At 46.4% G+C, this 19,111-nt stretch overlaps 1 long non-coding RNA gene across 1 annotated transcript; it reads right to left on the bottom strand.

Moving 5' to 3' along the window:
* Nucleotides 1-12,423: 12,423 nt before the first annotated feature.
* LOC125721117 (uncharacterized) lies at nt 12,424-13,770 on the bottom strand. The gene is made up of 2 exons (XR_007385689.1): nt 13,486-13,770; nt 12,424-13,003 (listed from the first exon to the last, which is right to left on the bottom strand). It is a non-coding gene; the product is annotated as an uncharacterized LOC125721117 (long non-coding RNA).
* Nucleotides 13,771-19,111: the final 5,341 nt, after the last annotated feature.

The following is a 19,111-nucleotide window of genomic DNA, read 5'->3' as shown; positions in this document are numbered from 1 at the left end:
CATTGTTTGAATTTTGTTATTTGTCTCAAATTTTGACTTTAAAACTATCCTGATCTTCACCCATACAATGACCTGGCAAAGATTAGGTAATTAATTTTTGAGTTGACAAGATCAAGTGTCTAGCTCTTCTCTTTGCTATCACTATGTGCAGCTGCTTCAATTTCGGTACGATTCATCTCAAAATTTGATCAAGTGCAGGTCTTCATCCGTATATCATATCTGTAGAGGTGGAATCTGGCAAATACTTTTTGAGTTATAATGCTAATTGGATAGGCTTCGGACCCCCCGCGACCCAGTAGGATAAGCGGTTTGGAAAATGGATGGATGAATGATAATTGGATCAAATGCCTGAAACTACCCTTGTTTTACTATCACAGTGCAGTGGTGCTTTAATTTTGGGGCAATCAGTCTCAAAATCTAATAAGTTCATTTCAATACCTATACAATGATTCTAGAAAGTTTGAAAAAGATCCATCGGTAAAATGTTATTTTAAGGGGTACAAATATTTAGTAATAATTCAATTACCCTGAAGTATAAATCATCATCAAATATCATATCTAATTGAAATAAAAGACATGTCACGATTCATTAATTATGGACAATGAGAGATCAGTATTTCACTTGTGTTATTCAATATTTGTTCCTTCACTAGTTCCTTAGTAGTTTCTTCAGTAGTTCACAAAGGTTTACAGAATTAACAGATACAGAGTAACAAATGCAGTAACTGCTTCAGATAAAACAAGCGTCAAGGTTCATAAATGTTGAATTAACATGAGATCAGTATTTAAATAAGACTTAGTTTGTGGTTAATCAATACAAAAGTATACTATAATACTATATAATTCGTGCCCCATCAAGTAAAGTGTTATTGATCCATCAAATAGTTTTTGAGTTATCATGGTAAACTGGTCCCAATACATATGCATTCCGCAGAGACAGGAGAAAATAAATATACAAGGTTCAAACTATAACAGGCGAAACAAAAGTGACCCAAAATATACAATTAGCATCACCACAAGGTTGTTTTGAAAGCCAAAGCTAATTAAATAAATTAGTCAGAAACAACAGCAATGATGACGAAAGGGAATTTAGCACTTGCATTGAAGAGTATACTCTTAGTGTCAAGTGGCTGAATTCTATGTAGCAGATTTCATTTGCATAATCCTGGCAGGCCCTCCGCGATGTGTAAGAAGTTCCTGTATGCTACTTGCTGTAATTTGTTGTGTCATGTCTCCGACTGTTATGTGTACCTACTAGTGTTGTGTGTGATCCTTGTCCAATGCTTGTGTGCCTCCAGCTGCTTTATAAATGCTTACTGTGTGTGTGACCTATTGTGTGTGAAGTGACTGCCCTTCCATTTCCCCATTGTAAAGTGTGTGAGCGCCAAGATCTATTCTTGCTCCTTGTCTGTGCTTACATAGCGAGATATGCTCTTTGCTTACTTGCAGGTTATAGAGTCCTTTCCAGGACTATAATAGAAAAGCACTGTTTTGCCCTTTAAAGCTGCCTCTTAGTTGTCTCTGCCTCGATGTCTGGGTTTGCAGGGTCCCACAATACGATGTAAGAATGTGATCCCTAGGTGGAGGCATGTTTCCATGCACTGGTAAACAGATAGTAGCTTTCTGTCAGTGGATCTTTGACTTTAATAAGACAAGGTTGCAACTAAACAAAGGGAATGAGGTGGGTGTGTGGCCTTTTTATCAGTGACTGAGCTAACATAATGTCAACCCGCATCTTGTCTGAAAATTTCACTGTCTAAGAAATGACGATGATTACATAATAGCTTTTGGTAACATAAAGGTGCAATGCATGAGACTTTTTTTTAAATTGTTTTATTGGTCTACAGCTGCTTCCCCTTCTTTCCATGCTATGATAGAAATAGTGAAGAATGAAATAAAATCCAAAACAATCTATATGTCTGAAAAGGTAGTTCTGTACATATTCTGCTGTCCATAAGAATGTCAGTCATGTCCCTTATTTTCATGCAACAGAGACAGTGGAACTTTCCCTTACAAGACCAATACATCCAAAATTAGTTATTTTTAAGGACCATGTCGAGAAGCTGATTTTTTTTTCTTTAGGCAAATTATTTTCCTTTTTTTGCTGTCATGGCAAACTATAATTAATGGATCACATTTTCTTCATCTCAGGAACAAAGAATACAAATACCAAGTACTTTTTCAGGAAAAAGTAACTTAAAGATCCCTGAAAGAGAATGGATGACCTAATTCTATCAATAATTCTGTAAAGTTTTTGTGGCGCCACATGAAATAACCAACATTATTTCATCTCTGATGCAAGAGAGAAAGAAAATCAACTGATATACTGTTTTCTGATATTCTGCTAAAGGACCATGAGCACCCCACAAGCCTTTCCACTTTGGAGATACTCTGACCCAATCATCTGGCCATAATGATTTGGCTTATCAAAGTCACTCATATCTTTATCCCATTTCTTCAAAACGTAAACTATGAGTACCAAATGTTAGCCATCCATCCATCCATCCATTGCCATCTACTAGTCTGGAGTTCGGGTTGCGGGGGTAACAACTTCAGGAGATATTCTTAGACCTCCCTCTCACCAGCCACCTCTACCAGCTCTTCGGAGGGGATGCCGAGGCATTCCCAAGGCCAACCGAGAGATACAATCCCTCCAGCACATCCTGGGTTTTCCCCAGGGCCTCCTCCTTGTAGGACATGCATGGAAAACCTCTCCAGGTAGCCACCCAGGAAGCATCCATGCCAGGTGTCTAAACCATCTCAACTGGCTCCTTTCAATGTGGAGAAGCAGCGGTTCTACTCTGAGACTCATGCCAGATATCCAAACTTCTCACCTTATCTCTAAGGGAGAGCACAGACACCCTGTGGAGAAACCTCATTTTGGCCGCCCGTATCTCATTCTTTCGGTTATTACCCACAGCTCATGATTATAGGTGAGGGTAGGGATGAAGATGGATCAATAGATCGAGAGCTTTGCTTTCCGGCTCAGTTCTTTCTTGGCCATGACAAACCAGTTAAGCGCCTGCTTAACTCACTTGCCCTCACTTGTGAACGAGACCCCGAGATACTTAAACTCCTCCATTTGAGGAAATACATCTTCCTTGACCTGAAGAAGAAAATCTACCAGTTTCCGGCTGAGAACCATGGTCTCTGACTTGGAGGTGCTAATCTTCATCCCCGCCACTTCGCACTCAGCCGTGAACCACCCCAGGGCATGCTGGAAGACCCCAGCAGATGAAGCCAACAGGACCACATCATCCACAAAAAGCAGCAACACAATCCTTAGGCCACCAAACTGGACCCTCAACACCCTGGTAGTGCCTAAAAATCATGTCCATAAATAATATAAACATTTATTTATTAATTGCCAACACGCACTGGGAACACCTCCAACTTAATACCGGCAATGCATCCAAAGCTTCTGCTCCATTCATACAGGGACCGAATCACCAGCAGTATTAGGCCCTGAAACCCATACTCCCAAAGCACGCCCCACAGAGCACATCGGGGAACCCGGTCATAAGCCTTCTCCAAGTACACAAAACACATGTAGACTGCATAGGCAAACTCCCAGGCTCCCTACAGTACCCTTGCAAAGGTATAAAGCTGCACCTGTGTTGCACCTGTGTTCCTCGACCAGGATAAAAACCGCATTGTTCCACCTTATTCCAAGATTCAACTATCGATCTCACCCACCTCTCCAGTACCCCTGGTCCCTCTCTGGTTCCCTTTCTCAAATTAGGGGACCACCACCCTGGTCTGCCAATCCAGAGGCACTGTCCCTGATCTTCACGCACTGTTGAGAAGGCATGTCAGCCCCACAACATCCAGAGCCTTTAGGTACTCCGGGCGAATTTCGTCTACCCCTGGGGCCCAGCCACAATGGAGCTCTTTAACCACCCTGACAACCTCCCCAGTGATGGGCAAGTCCGCCCCAGCCCCCTCTGGCCCCGTGTCCTCTGATGTCTCAAAGGCGGTGCGCATAGATGTATCTGAGGCAGGGTTGAGGAGGTCCTCAAAGTATTGCTTCCACCTCCGGATGATGACCCCAGGTGAGGTCAACAGCACCCCCTCTCCTGTGTAAACAGTAGGAACCAGGAGCTGCTTCCCCTTCCTGATATTGTGGATGGTTTGCCAGAACTTTTTTGAGGCCGACCGAAAGTCACTTTCCATGGCCTCACCAAACTCCTCCCACACCCGGGTTTTTGCTTCCGCAACCACTCGAGCTGCGTCCCGCCTGGCTTGCCAGTACCTGTTAGCTGCCTCCAGAGACCCCCAGGCTAATAATTCCCAGTAGGCCTCCTTCTTCAGCCTAATGGCCCCCCTCACCTCTGGTGTCTACTATCGGGTACAGGGGTTTCCACCATGACTGGCACCGACCACCCTGCAGCCACAGATCCATGTTGCCACTTCCACAGTGGAGGTCCGGAACAGTGTCCATTCAGACTTAATGTCCTCATCCTCCCCCAGTATACAGTTGGAGTTCTGCCGGAGGTGCAAGTTGAAGATCCGCAGAACAGAAGCCTCTGCCAGACATTCCTCCCTATGCGCTTGGGCCTGCCAGGTCTGACCGGCCTCCTCCCCTGCTACTTGAGCCAACTCACTACCAGGTGGTGATGAGTTGACAGCTCTGCCCCTCTCTTCACTCAAATGTCCAAGACAGAAGGCCGCAGATCAGATGATACTATTTTAAAATTGATCATCGACCTGTAGCCCCGGGCATGTTCGTACCATGTCCACTTATAGACACTCTTATGCTCACACATGGTGTTTGTGTTTGTTATGGACAAACCATGCATTGCACAGAAGTCCAACAACAGAACACCACTCGGGTTCCGATCAGGGAGTCCGATCCTCCCAGTTACCCCCCTCCAGGCCATACTGTTGTTGCCACCATGAGCACTGAAGTCTAACCAGCACACTACTCAGGGAATCCAAGAAGGCTGGGTACTCCGAGCTGTCATTTGGCGCATAAGTGTAGGCCTCTCCCCGACCCGAAAGGAGACAGTATTCTCGTTCATCGGGGGAAACTCCGATGTAAATACACCGAGCTGTGGGACCACCAGTAGCCCCACCCCAGCCCAGGGTCGCTCACCCCCCGCAACTCCAGAAGAAAAGAGCATCCAGTCCCTCTCCAGGAGATTGGTTCCAGAACCCACGCTATGTGTTGAGTTGAGCCGGACTATATTTAGATGGTATCTCTCAACCTCTCACACAAGCTCAGGCATCTTCCCCTCCAGAGAGGTGACATTCCATGTCCCGAAACCCAGTTTTGTCACCCGGGAATTGGTCCACCAGGGTCTCCCTTGGCTGCCACCCGATCCACACCCGAACCCCTGATATTCCCCTTGCGGGTGGTGGGCCCAACTGGGGATGATCCTGTGTAAATCGTTTGGACTGGGCCGAGCCGGGCCCCATGGGCCAAGGCCCGACCGCCAAGTGCTCGCTAAACAGGGTCCTCCCCCAGGCCTGGCTCCAGAGTGGGGCCCCGGTGACCCTAGTCCAGGCATGGGAAACTAGACCTTGCAATGTTTATTTTTCTTCAGGGGTTAGCCTACTGTGTAATTTATCCTAGATTAGATTTTACAAGATATTTTTTTTCAATATATAATTTACAAGATTATTAGCTTGACAAGGAAGTGGTCATGTTGTTTTGGCTCATCAGTGTATATGGAGCTATCTCTCTTAAGGCCTCTGTGATGTTTTGCTTTTGAAATATGAACTAGCTTAATACGTCTGCACTCATGTGTGTCACTGTTGATATGCCGTCTTATTCATGTACATGGTTTTATGCTGATTCCTTTGTTTAAAGAAAACCAAAGCAATCCCAGCAACCATGCAGAATATGCGAATGTCCAAAGTGTTACCTATCCATCTTCAATAACCTTATATCCAGTTTAGTCACAGGGGGCCTGAATCCTGTTTCAGGCAGCAGAGGGTATGTGGTAGAGGACACTCTGAATGTGATGCCAGTTGACATACTCGCAGTTACACATCATATCTGTCACGGGAACGGCGGCAGCGATCGCGAGCAGAGCGGCGATCGTGCGGGCGAGCAGGCAGAAACGGGCAAACACGCCGTGATCAGGGCAAACAAGGGGTTTATTCCGAAAGACGGGGCAGGGAACAGAAGACGCCAACTAACATCAATGACAGACACTGGATTAGTACACAACAGGAACTTAAATACAAGAAACAAGGCAGCAGGAAACAAGACACGACTGGGCACGATCAGGAAATCACACGTGGGTAATTAGGGGGCGTGGCACACACGAGGAGCGGACGGAGCGGGCGTCACAGAACCCCCCCCCAAAGGCGCGCTACACCGGGCGCGCCCGGGAGGAGGCGAAGGACGGGACGAGACCGGGAAACCAGAACCTGAAAGACAAGGGCAAAAAAATCAACGGGGAACAGGGAACAAGACAGACAGGCAAAACCGACAAAGAGGCAGGAGCCAGGACAGGACACTACACAAGACAGGAAAAGCCGACAGACAGACCAGGAAGGGAGAAACAGAGGGAACAGGCGGAACAAAAGGAGCGGGAGTGACGGGAGGGAACGACGGGAAACCAGGAACAGAGCGGGGCGGAACAAAGGGACCAGGAACAGAGGACGGCGGGACAAAGGCAGGAGGAGGAACAAAGACAGGCGGGACAGAGACAGGAAAGAAGGGAGAGAAGGAGGAGGAAGGAAGGGGAACCCGAGGGAGCCCCTGCGGGCGACGGGAGGCAGCCGGAGGGGCCGCAGGCGGCCGGGAGGCCGGAGCCGGAGGGGACCTCGGAGGGGCCGAGGAGGCAGGGCGAGGGACCCGCGGAGGGGCCAGGGAGGAAGCAGGAGGGAGCACCGGGGAAGGGGACGAGGGAGCAGGAGGGGCCCACGGCGAAGGCCCGGAGGAGGGGGGAGCCGCAGCAGGCGGCGACGTCCGGTGGAGGGCCGGAGGTAGGGGCCCCGCAGGCAACCGAGGAGCCGCCGTCGGGGAGCCCGCAGGCGACCGACCAGGCACCGGAGGGGGGAGCGAGGCAGGGAGACGAGGCATCGGAGGGGGACCCGCAGGCGACAGCCGACCCGGAGGGCCAGGACCTGCAGGCGCCAACCGAGCCAGAGCGTAGGCGAGGGAGGGCGAGCCAGGGGGCAGGGCGGGAGGGACCCCAGTCCGACGTCTGTGTCCCCTCCCTCTGCGGGACACAGACATACCGACCCCCGGTCGGGGTCGATGTCGCCGGGGTGAGGGTGAAGGAGTCACAGGAGCGGGGCCAGGGACAGGAGCGGGGCCAGGGACAGGAGCGGGGCCAGGGACAGGAGCGGGGCCAGGGACAGGAACCGGGTCAGCAGGCGGAGGGGGCGCCTCGGGAGCTGCTGCAGCGCGGTCAGGGGGCGCCTCGGGAGCTGCTGCAGCGCGGTCAGGGGGCGCCTCGGGAGCTGCTGCAGCGCGGTCAGGGGGCGCCTCGGGAGCTGCTGCAGCGCGGTCAGGAACAGGAGCTGGCTGCAGTGGGGGCGCCTGCCCGGGAGCTGCAGCAGATGGCTGCAGTGGGGGCACCTGCCCGGGAGCTGCAGCAAGCGGCTGCAGAGGGGGCGCCTCTGCAGGAACAGGAGCACGGTCAGGAACAGGAGCTGGCTGCAGTGGGGGCGCCTGCCCGGGAGCTGCAGCAGGTGGCTGCAGTGGGGGCGCCTGCCCGGGAGCTGCAGCAGGCGGCTGCAGAGGGGGCGCCTCTGCAGGAACAGGAGCGCGGTCAGGAACAGGAGCTGGCTGCAGTGGGGGCGCCTGCCCGGGAGCTGCAGCAGGCGGCTGCAGTGGGGGCGCCTGCCCGGGAGCTGCAGCAGGCGGCTGCAGTGGGGGCGCCTGCCCGGGAGCTGCAGCAGGCGGCTGCAGAGGGGGCGCCTGCCCGGGAGCTGCAGCAGGCGGCTGCAGAGGGGGCGCCTCTGCAGGAACAGGAGCACGGTCAGGAACAGGAGCTGGCTGCAGTGGGGGCGCCTGCCCGGGAGCTGCAGCAGGTGGCTGCAGTGGGGGCGCCTGCCCGGGAGCTGCAGCAGGCGGCTGCAGAGGGGGCGCCTCTGCAGGAACAGGAGCACGGTCAGGAACAGGAGCTGGCTGCAGTGGGGGCGCCTGCCCGGGAGCTGCAGCAGGTGGCTGCAGTGGGGGCGCCTGCCCGGGAGCTGCAGCAGGCGGCTGCAGAGGGGGCGCCTCTGCAGGAACAGGAGCACGGTCAGGAACAGGAGCTGGCTGCAGTGGGGGCGCCTGCCCGGGAGCTGCAGCAGGCGGCTGCAGTGGGGGCGCCTGCCCTGGAGCTGCAGCAGGCGAAGGGGGCTGTGCAGGCAGCGAAGGCGGCTGCGCAGGCAGCGAAGGCGGCTGCGCAGGCGGCTGCACGGGAGCGGGGTCCGCCGGTAATGGCGGCTGCACGGGAGCGGGGTCCGCCGGCAATGGCGGCTGCTGCTCGGGCTGAGCAGGGGCTGCAGGCACAGGAGGCGGCTGCTCGGGCTGAGCAGGGGCTGCAGGCACAGGAGGCGGCTGCTCGGGCTGAGCAGGGGCTGCAGGCGGCGGGACCGGTAGGTCCCGTGCGGGCAAGACGGACGTGGTCCCTTTAAGTGCCCGGGGCACACGCGGGATAGCGTCCCGCACCGCGCGGGCCCCCTTGTTGGCCAGCCGCTCCGGCCGGAAGTAGTACCGCTCGAGGGGCGGTAGCAGCTCAGCGGCGGCTGGGTGCTCTCCCCGGACTGGGGAAGCTGCCCGCGCAGGCAGCTTAGCTGCGGTGATGACGTCGAGGTCAGCCGGGGAGTCCTCCAATTCCCCGGTTAGGAGAGAAGCGGGGATGAGCGCGCACGCTCCCAAAACGATTGCAGGGGCGATCGCGTGCTTCTTCTTCTTCTTCTTCTTCCTCTTCGTCATGGTGTCCGCGGGAGGCTGTTCCACGTCCGACAGGACGGACGGCTGGGGAACAACCTCCGGGACGCACCGTGCGTCCAGCCCCAACCTCCGCGCTGTTAGGCGCTGAACCAGCTGGTTGAGGTGGGAGCGCACCTCTCCTAGACGATGCCCGTCCTCAGGTGAAGACATCGCCAACAGGAGGTCGCAGCTTCGGTTGGCTAAATCCAGCGCGACGGGATCCTCCCGAACGTCGGGCAGGTTCAGCCAGTAGTGTACCTCATGCAGCAGACCGAGACGTTGGCTCTCGGTCTGCTGCTGTGCCTTGTTGAGTTGGTCTGTCATTCTGTCACGGGAACGGCGGCAGCGATCGCGAGCAGAGCGGCGATCGTGCGGGCGAGCAGGCAGAAACGGGCAAACACGCCGTGATCAGGGCAAACAAGGGGTTTATTCCGAAAGACGGGGCAGGGAACAGAAGACGCCAACTAACATCAATGACAGACACTGGATTAGTACACAACAGGAACTTAAATACAAGAAACAAGGCAGCAGGAAACAAGACACGACTGGGCACGATCAGGAAATCACACGTGGGTAATTAGGGGGCGTGGCACACACGAGGAGCGGACGGAGCGGGCGTCACAATATCATGTACGTATATGTTTTTCTACTACAAGAAATAGCTGTGAGATACATAAAAATATTAGGCCCTTTCCCACTGCAGGAACCAGGAAATTGTTAAGGAACCTGACATTTTGAACTTCTGTCACATTCACCCCACAAGAATTCAGCTTGTTGATAGCACCTGGGCGGTAGATCTTGAACTTTTTTTCACCTCTACTCCGGAGAAAGTACTTTTTGTTTAGCAGGGGTAGGGATTATAACGATGACTTCCTGATTGGTTGACCACTTCGAAGTAATTCAGAAGTGTGGAGAAAAGAAATAAAAGTAGTGGAGCAAAAACATAGCAGATGGAATTATTTGTGTTTGTAAATGCATTAATGAATACATTTTTTTGCAGTTTGACATAAAACTGCATGGAAAAAGGTGACTTTTTTATTCTGTGGAAAACAAAAGATCCATTTGTTGGCCAGAATTAAAAATGAAAAAATTAATCATATTGTGGGGCACATAAAACTGGTACTTTGGAACCTCTTCTAACTAGAGTTACCATCCATCCTGTCTTTTACAGGATCATCATGTACTATAAAATAATATGCTGCGTCCCATTTTTGAACCAATATGGGATGCAGTTCATCCTGTATTTTCAGACCGTATGATCGATCCCCCCACTCCCCCCCAATAACTAACAAAATGACTTTGCACTTTAGAGATGCTCTGATCGAGTCATCTGGCCAAAATGATTTGGCTTATCAAAGTCACTCAGATCTTTGTCTCCATTATTTTAAGGTGGTGGTGGTGTTGTTTACTCATTTATGAAATTGCATGTTAAGCTTAACATTAAAGTAAGCATGACATTAAAACTGCCAGCCAAGTTTTGTACAGTATAGGTTCCATTGATATCACCAGCTCAGACCCATCAAGGCATGGACTCCACAAGACTTCTGAAGGTCTTGAAGCTGAACTTTGTGCTGGAAAAGTTGTCCACCCTTCTGAAGGTGCACGGGGTGGATGATGAAGCCCTGGAATCGGAAAGGTAACGCATTGCACTGTCCCCTTTTCCCTCCAAATGGGGATATTTCACTGGGAAACCATCCAATTGCTGGTCCTTACCTCCACTGGGAACTCTGACATCCTGGACCATCCAACAAGGAAGAGAATAAGGGCAGGCACTTAAATACACATGAGATGTGGGCTAGACAAGGGACAAGTGTGGGCCATAACCAAACAATGAAAACTAGAGAAACAAGATACGGGTGAGGGTGATAAACAACACTGTAAAAAAAAAATCGTAAAAAAACAGAGAAATTCTGGCAGGGGTGCCAGAAAATTTTTTTTATAAAACATTGAATCGCTGTAAATTTAATAACAGTAAAAAAATGTTAAATAACATTTTTTTCCAGTACTGTGAATACAAATAATTCCTGTAAAATAACATTAAAACTCTGTATTTGTGATGCCCGGCTCGTCCGCTCCTCGTGTGTGCCACGCCCCCCTGATTTCCCACATGTACTTTCCTGATCGTCTCCATCTGTGTCCGTTTATTTTGATTAGTCCCGTCCTATTTAAGTCCTGGTCTTACCTGTTCCCCTTGTCCGTCATTGTGGTATCGGTGTGGTAAATGTCTCCTGGTCCCTTTTCCCTAATAAAACCCCGAGTTTTGCCCCGAGTTCTGCCTGTTCCCTGCTCCTTACCAGCCTACCCGCACGATCGCCGCTCACCTCTGCCCTGATCGTGACAGTATTTTTTTTTTTTTTAATTCTTCTTTGTACCACCAAAATTGTTAATATTCAGATTTAAGCTGGTAAAAAAACAGATCATCACTAGAAGAATACTAAAAAGTATTTGGGATTTAAGAAATTCCACAATAAAAATACCAATTAAAGCGTGTAAATTAACAGAATGTAACTGCTGTATCACAAAAAAAAGCAGCAGTTTTAACATAGATCACTGTAATATCATGATAATGAAATGCTTTTTAATATCAAATAAATAAGGGGTGGCATGGTGGTGCAGTGGTTAGCACTGTTGCCTCACACCTCTGGGACCCAGGTTCGAGTCTCTACCCATAGCTTCCAAAATAGGCTCCAGACCCCCTGCGACCCAGAATGATAAGCGGTTTGGAAAATGGATGGATGGATATACGGACAAATTAAGTAGGTTTTTACATATATAATGACAGCATAATTTTTTTAAAAGATAGCAAAATTCTTCTTGTGTACATCCATCCATTTTCCAAACCGCTTATCCTACTGGGTCGTGGGGGTCCGGAGTCTATCCCGGAAGCAATGGGCACCAGGCAGGGAACAACCCAGGATGGGGGGCCAGCCCATCGCAGGGCACACTTACACACCATTCACTCACACATGCACACCTACAGACCATTTAGCAACTCCAATTAGCCTCAGCATGTTTTTGGACTGTGGAGGGAAACCGGAGTACCCGGAGAAAACCCCACGATGACATGGGGAGAACATGCAAACTCCACACACGTGACCCAGGTAGAGACTTGAACCTGGAACCCAGAGGGGTGAGGCAACAGTGCTAACCACTGCACCCACATGCTGCCCCCTCTTGTGTACATAAACCTACAAATGCTCAGCTACCAATAAAATATTTTGTTGTATTGGTAGCATACTGATTAAAAAATTACATGTTTTTGGGGAAATGAATAACATATTACACAGATATTCAGTTATGTCCGGTTTATGAACAACTTTCAAAAACATTAAAACTGACATTAACTGTCTTCAAATGTGTTAACACATTTTAACATTTAAATAAAGTACTCACATAAAAATGCTCACATAAACAAGCTCAAAAACACCAAGCACAGAAACATGCTTACATAAACTGGCCAAAGTCTTGTGCAGAACAAAAGAAGTATAATAACTTTTGTTATTTACAATGTTCAGAGATCGCATTGTGAGGGCAACATAAGAACATAAGAACATAAGAACTATACAAACGAGAGGAGGCCATTCGGCCCATCAAGCTCGCTTGGGGAGAACTAAACTAATAGCTCAGAGTCGTTAAAATCTTATCTAGCTCTGATTTAAAGGAACCCAAGGATTCAGCTTGCACTACATTATCAGGAAGGCTATTCCATACTCTGACTACACGCTGCGTAAAGAAGTGCTTCCTTAAATCCAGCTTGAAATGTTCTCCCGCTAATTTCCACCTATGGCCACGAGTTCGTGTATTTAAACTAATGCTGAAGTAACTATTTGGTTGAACAGCATCCAAACCTGTTAGAATCTTATATACCTGGATCATGTCCCCCCCTCAATCTCCTTTGCTTGAGACTGAACAGATTTAGCTCAAGTAACCGTTCCTCGTATGACATTCCTCTAAGAACATATGTTACTCCCTCCACTCAAAGTCAGCTATTTTTACTGTCACAAAAATGGCACCTGAATGCTGCAAACTTGACATCTCAAAATGTTGAAGGAACAGTTGCTCATTACATTGAACTTACTTCAGACAAGATGGTCAATATGGTATCTGATGGAATCTGAGTATCTGAGGGGGAAAAAAATCGAAATCAGAAACCAAATGCAGAAATCACCATTTTGTAATGCATAATTAGCAACTATGAATATATATTTCGTAACAGGGTAATGGTAGACACTTTCTTAAAAATATTTACATAATGTTAGATGTTTATGTTAATATTACAAATGATATGTTAGTATTTCATGTTAGCTAATTATAACATGTTTAACATTAGCTATGTCTACAATAGTCTTAATATAATATTATCTATCTGAAAAACGCAACCAACCGTTAATACTAAGGAATAAACTATATCTTACACTGACCAGTTTTCCCCGGTCCTTATCTGACCTGTGAGTTTAGCTGTGCTTTTATTATTCGGCGAATTATCTAATCCATCCAAATCTAAAACTTCCAACGGTCTGTTCGTTTGCAATCGGTGCATACGCAAAAAAGGTGGTAACACTGTCAAACAAAGCATATATTTTAAAAAGTCTAAATATACATACCTTAATATGTGTCTTAGTCCTTCTCTGACTTCGTAGGGTTTTCTTGTATCAATTCTCAGATGATCCCATCAGTTCTGATCTGCAAACCTTTTATTTCTTTAAACAGATAAATAGAGCCTTCCACTGACCTCTGCGTATGCGCACAAGTTTGAAACTAGTTGCGACCGGAAGCATCCGGTCCTTCACAGTATAGACCTTTTGTGAATGTAGAAGTTATAAATCTCTTTAAGTCCAATATAAACGCTCCTGATTGTTCATGTTAAGATAAACACGCTATAAACTGAGCTGTGACAATCTACTTTTATCTACTTGCCTACTCGGAATTAAGCATTCGATGAGTAATTATTTAATAATATAATTACACTAAATACCAATATGGTGACTCGTACATTCCACATATTATCTAATTTTTTATTACTTTTTGTAATGTTTGTAACCTTAACTCTACACAAACCATTTAATATATATACAACAACGCAGTACAATTGCGGTGGATATATGTTTAAAAATGAAATGTGCAACAGGTTTTAGAACCAATGTAGATTTTATATACATTGAATGCAAAATTAAAGTTAATGAAAGAAAATTCACAAAAAAAGTGCTGTTGCGCTTTAATAAAACAACAGCACATGTTGGTACAGTAAAAACATTTACATTTTACAGATAAAGCATGTAACCATAAGTCTAATTTCTGTAAAAATACAGAAAATAAATTGCCCAGTTTCACTGAAGGGATTTCTCTGTTATTTTACAAACTGTGTGTAAATATACGTTTATGCAATGTAGTTTTAATAAAATTTTTCTGTCATTTAACAGGAAAAAAACGTGAATTACAGTCAAATTGACTGATATAAAACAGTTTAAAATAATGAAAAAATTGTCTTTTTTTACAGTGAACATTACAGATTCAAACACTAGTACATACTGAGAACATAGGTAGAACAGAACATAATAAGTATACAGGCAGGGTAAACTGGAACCAAAGACATAAACACAAAGACCTAAACTGAAATATAAGAACAATTAACCAAGATCACCAAAAAACTCAAAATGTCTAAAAACCCATGACAGTAGGGTAACTCAGTTCTCAGCTGCATGCTCAGCCTACATAGCCATGAAGCAGCCTCAGGAACAAGGGAACGCACTAGGACCTGTGAGGCACGCATGAATAGGAGACAAAATGGGATGGTCAGTAACACCAGCTGGCAAAGCAGGGAAACAGACCAAGTAGGGACAGATCCTGAGTTCAAGTAACACAGCAGTATCTTCTAAGTTCATGTAACACTGCATAATAGAGCATCCCCTATTATAGATGCCATACACATGTTGAAATTTGAGGGTGAAGACATGGGTTCATCCTGATAGTTGCAGTCACCACAGGCACCCCTAGTGCGTCTGGTAACATCACCTATGGCAGTCACACTGGCCTAGTACACGGCATGTTGTTTATTTCTCTCGATCTTCAGATATGAACACTTTTTGAGAGGTTTGTCACTGGAAAACGTTGTCGTGTTTCTGATAAATGTGATTGTGGCTTCCAAGTAAAACATATAGTTGTGGCTCTACCTTGAACTGTTCAAAATTCCTCTTGGTTTTTTGTCTGCATTCTCTATCATTGGACATGACACAAAGGAAGGCTTGGTCTGCATAATATATGATCATGCAACTGATTTGCATTGACCATTTATGGTTATTTCTCTGGTGGAAAATAGGCAGGATCTCAGGCTTCTTCACGTACACAAATTTATAAGATTTCTGTTTTGAGATTTCAGAGGGGAAATGTGAGTATGTCAGGTTTTATTTGTGCATATACATTTTTTTCTTTTTGTGCATATATATTTTTCACAATTAAATTTACACTAAATTAGATAAATTAGGTTCCCAAGCTTTGCTAGGAAAGCCCATATTCACAGTTTACTTTTAAAGCTCATATTTTCCAGGGTACATTCTCCTTGAAAAAATGGCAAAAATACCATTTTATCTGAATTGCTCTAAATTAAGTGATGTTATCTATTGTTCATAGGCAGGTATCTTATCTTCCTCAATAGGATTCAGTAGAACAGCCATTTCCCCACAATCCCCATACAATACACTTGCCTTCTCACATTGATCTGTCATGTTATACCTATGGAATATATTGGTCTGCATTAATGAGATCCAACTTATTACCTTAATTTGAAAGCAATTCACAGACTGACTATGACTTCTTATGAAAAGTATTTAACCTCATTTATAGTGCAAGTTAAAACAGGTTTGAGTTGAGCAATGTTATTGGCATTTTCCATATTAAAGAAGCTATTTGTCTGTGGTAATAAAGCACACTGAAATGCAGGAACAACCATTTGTAATTTCCACTTAGAGTCAAGTATTGGCTGATGTGGACAGCTGCTTATCAATAACAAAAGACTTTTATTACACTGCATGAAACTGTGCAAGATTGGTTGATATATTTTTAGGAGGGAGTTCATATTGGCGTTTGGATATATTAAGTCCTGCAGGATAAATATATATTGATGATTTTGAAGCCTCCCTTTGGGAGGTACAAGATGAGAAGCAGTCCTGTACTATATTGAGTTTGAAATTGTTTCTATCATATTGTTTGGCTTCACGGTAGTATAAAGGATGTGTGTCTTGTTTTAAAGGGTATGATTTAGGGGACACAGGGTCAGACTCTGTATAGACTAGTAATGTTTTTATAGATGCACACACACACAAAAACTTTTTGGGGGTCTCAAAGAACAAAGATTCAAGGGTTTGTTTGTGATATGCAAGGTATGCAGTGAGACTGTAACCTAAAGGGAGATGCAAGATGTTACGACCGAAGATCAAAGATGACAGGGGACCTCGATGCTGGAGACCGATGGTTTTATTTGTGAGCCTAGACAACCAGACTCAAATCGCACAGGCAGAAATGTAGTAGAAGACGAAGGCTTATAAGGGTCCATTGCTGAGGGGAATCCATCCTACCTAGACATGAGACAGTCAGGACCAAAGCAGGCGGGCAGGCAGGGTAGGAACAGGCAGGATCAGGGCGGGCAGGGTAGGAACAGGCAGGATCAGGGCGGGCAGGGTAGGAACAGGCAGGATCAGGGCGGGCAGGGTAGGAACAGGCAGGATCAGGGCGGACAGGACAGGAACAGGCAGGATCAGGGCAGGTAGGGTAGGAACAGGCAAGATCACGGCGGGCAGGACAGGTGGAGTTAGGACAATACAGGCTAGACTGGGTGAGAGGAATGCTCAGTATAGCACATCTGGCTACAGTACTTCGCAATGTCTTTTATATTGTGGGAGGGGCGCAGAGCCGGTATCCTACTATTGCACGTTCCCTGCCTCTCTGGGCATGACACAAGGTGGTTAAGTCCACTATAATGAATAATGAAAGAAAAAAAATTACATTAAAAGAAACAATATATTAAATACATCATAAATAAGAAAAATAAGTATAAAAGATCATTTATGTGCAACACAGATCAAATAAAGTGCAAGGTACAGGAAAAGGGAGCAAATGTTAAATTAGAACCACCAATTAAGTATTCAGCAGTGAAATGGCTTAATGCTCTGAGTTTTGTTCAAAGGGTAGAAGCTCCTTCTGAGCCGCTGTTCACACAGACCCGGTGCTGATCCTCGTGCTGGACTGGCTCTCGCCTGGTGCATTTTTGAGAACCTGTCCGCTTTCCCACCAGTTACATAGATGGAAGTGAGGGTAAATTAAAGGTCTATATGAATTCCATTTTCTGGATTTATTTTTATCTGTTTTGGATTTAAAGTTTTTATAAGCTGTTGAACTGAAAAAAAAATTGAGCTTTAAGAAGACAAAAACCTAGTTACTGTTCTGGCTTGTTTAGCATGTGCTCTACCTACAGGTATATCCACTTCTGTCTACTTAAAAACTGTATTTCTCTCGAGCCTGTATGTGTAAGTGAGTTTACTCTCACTCGCTGTCTTACTGCTGTCCTTTTAAAGATCATGCAATAAAAGAGTCTAAAAATTTAACTTTGCTGTCCACCTCATAATCTGACTGTAGTGCCACAATATTTTATTTATTCGGCCGGCAGCATATTTATAATTTATTATTAAAACTAGCCAGCAGAGTGATCTCTCGTTTTCCACAAAATAAAAAAAAAAAAACGATCTAATGTTATTTCGCTAATAAGTGCTGGTAAGTTGTTTCACTGTTGGCCCTGGCAACATTAGACGAAACTGTATCAGTTATCGATCGAATTTTCTGGGTATGTGGAAGACTGGTAAACATTACCCATCCCACTTTTGCTAATATTTCGGTTCTAAATTCTAAGACCAGCTTTTGTGTGGTGCCATGCTGGAGCCATTTTTTTCTGGCCTAGGGCCAGTTTTTTTGTGGCAGAAAAGCACGGAAGCAGTTCTGGATTCAGCACTGGCTCTGGCACCGTGTTGGTGGAAACAGGGTAACTGAGAGACAGCAGAAGCACCGAGGTAGTTGTTTGGGTGGGTTGTGTCTCTGCAGATTTTGGCAGCTCTGCCTGCATTGTCTATGGTAAATGTCCTGCAGGAAGTACAGATCGGCCTTGCTGATGAATTCAGGTGAATGTACCATCCTCTGTAGAGCTTTGCAGTTCAGGGCAGAGCAAATACCAAACCAGGCTGTGATTCCCATGGTGAAGATGCTCTCCAACACTCCCAAGTAACAGGTTGTGAGAATGGCTAGAGAGACCTTGAACCTCCTCAGCTGCCTCGATGGTACAGCTGATGCCTGACTTTAGATATTTCAATTTGTAAATGTTTCAACCAGGTGAGGTCATCAGAGGTATAGCCTTCCAGATATATAAAGTTATTCGTCCTTTGTAGTGGCTCTCACATTTATGTTGAGAGGGTTGTATGCACTGGACTGCTTGCACACTCAATTGCCATAGACACATGAGGACCTGATGCTCGGTGACCATGACCATGCAGAGCGTATTATCCAAAGACTGGCTATGGGCTTCATCGGCACATGCAGTCACAATGTCACTGGTATGTGTTCGAGTCGTCTGGCAGCAGAGAATAGGTACAATTCACAGAGAGGGCTTTAAGATAAGATAAGATAAGATACTCCTTTAATAGTCTCACGAGTAGGAAATTTGTATCATCACGGCAGAAAGTTACAGGTGTTAAGCTGCGGTCTGAATATTCACAGCACGCTGGGCTATTTTATTTTATATCTGGCAGAACTCAATAACCTGTATTTTATCCCTTTATTCCATTTAGCTTATAAGTGCATTTACAATAAGTGGCCAAAAATTATATGAAAAAAAACAAATTCATTGTCATATTGTCCCCTGCCTGACCCTTCTCTTTCCTCCCTGGCATGGCCCTAATGAACCACACCTGCTAATCATTTGTCTCACCTCTCCTTTCAGCCCTCTTGTGGATCACTCCAGCTGCCCCTCATTTGTTCCCTCGTCATTGAAGTCATTCCCTGGGTGTGCTCCAGTGTTTATCCTGTTTGACCCATCATGGTCTGTTTTGGTTTTGCCCTGTTTTTGTACCTTTTTGAATAAAGCCCCTTTTTGTTCCCTCGACTCCTGCCTTGGACTCTATTTTGACAATCTAACGCGAAGTAGAACGCGCAAAGCGGAACTAACAGTTATTTGCAGCAGCGCAAGGCAAA

The sequence above is a fragment of the Brienomyrus brachyistius genome, chromosome 2, assembly GCF_023856365.1.
Source record: "Brienomyrus brachyistius isolate T26 chromosome 2, BBRACH_0.4, whole genome shotgun sequence".
NCBI classification, from domain to species: domain Eukaryota; kingdom Metazoa; phylum Chordata; class Actinopteri; order Osteoglossiformes; family Mormyridae; genus Brienomyrus; species Brienomyrus brachyistius.
Note: the sequence above shows the minus strand (reverse complement) of the source record. Positions and strands in the feature narration are given on the sequence as shown.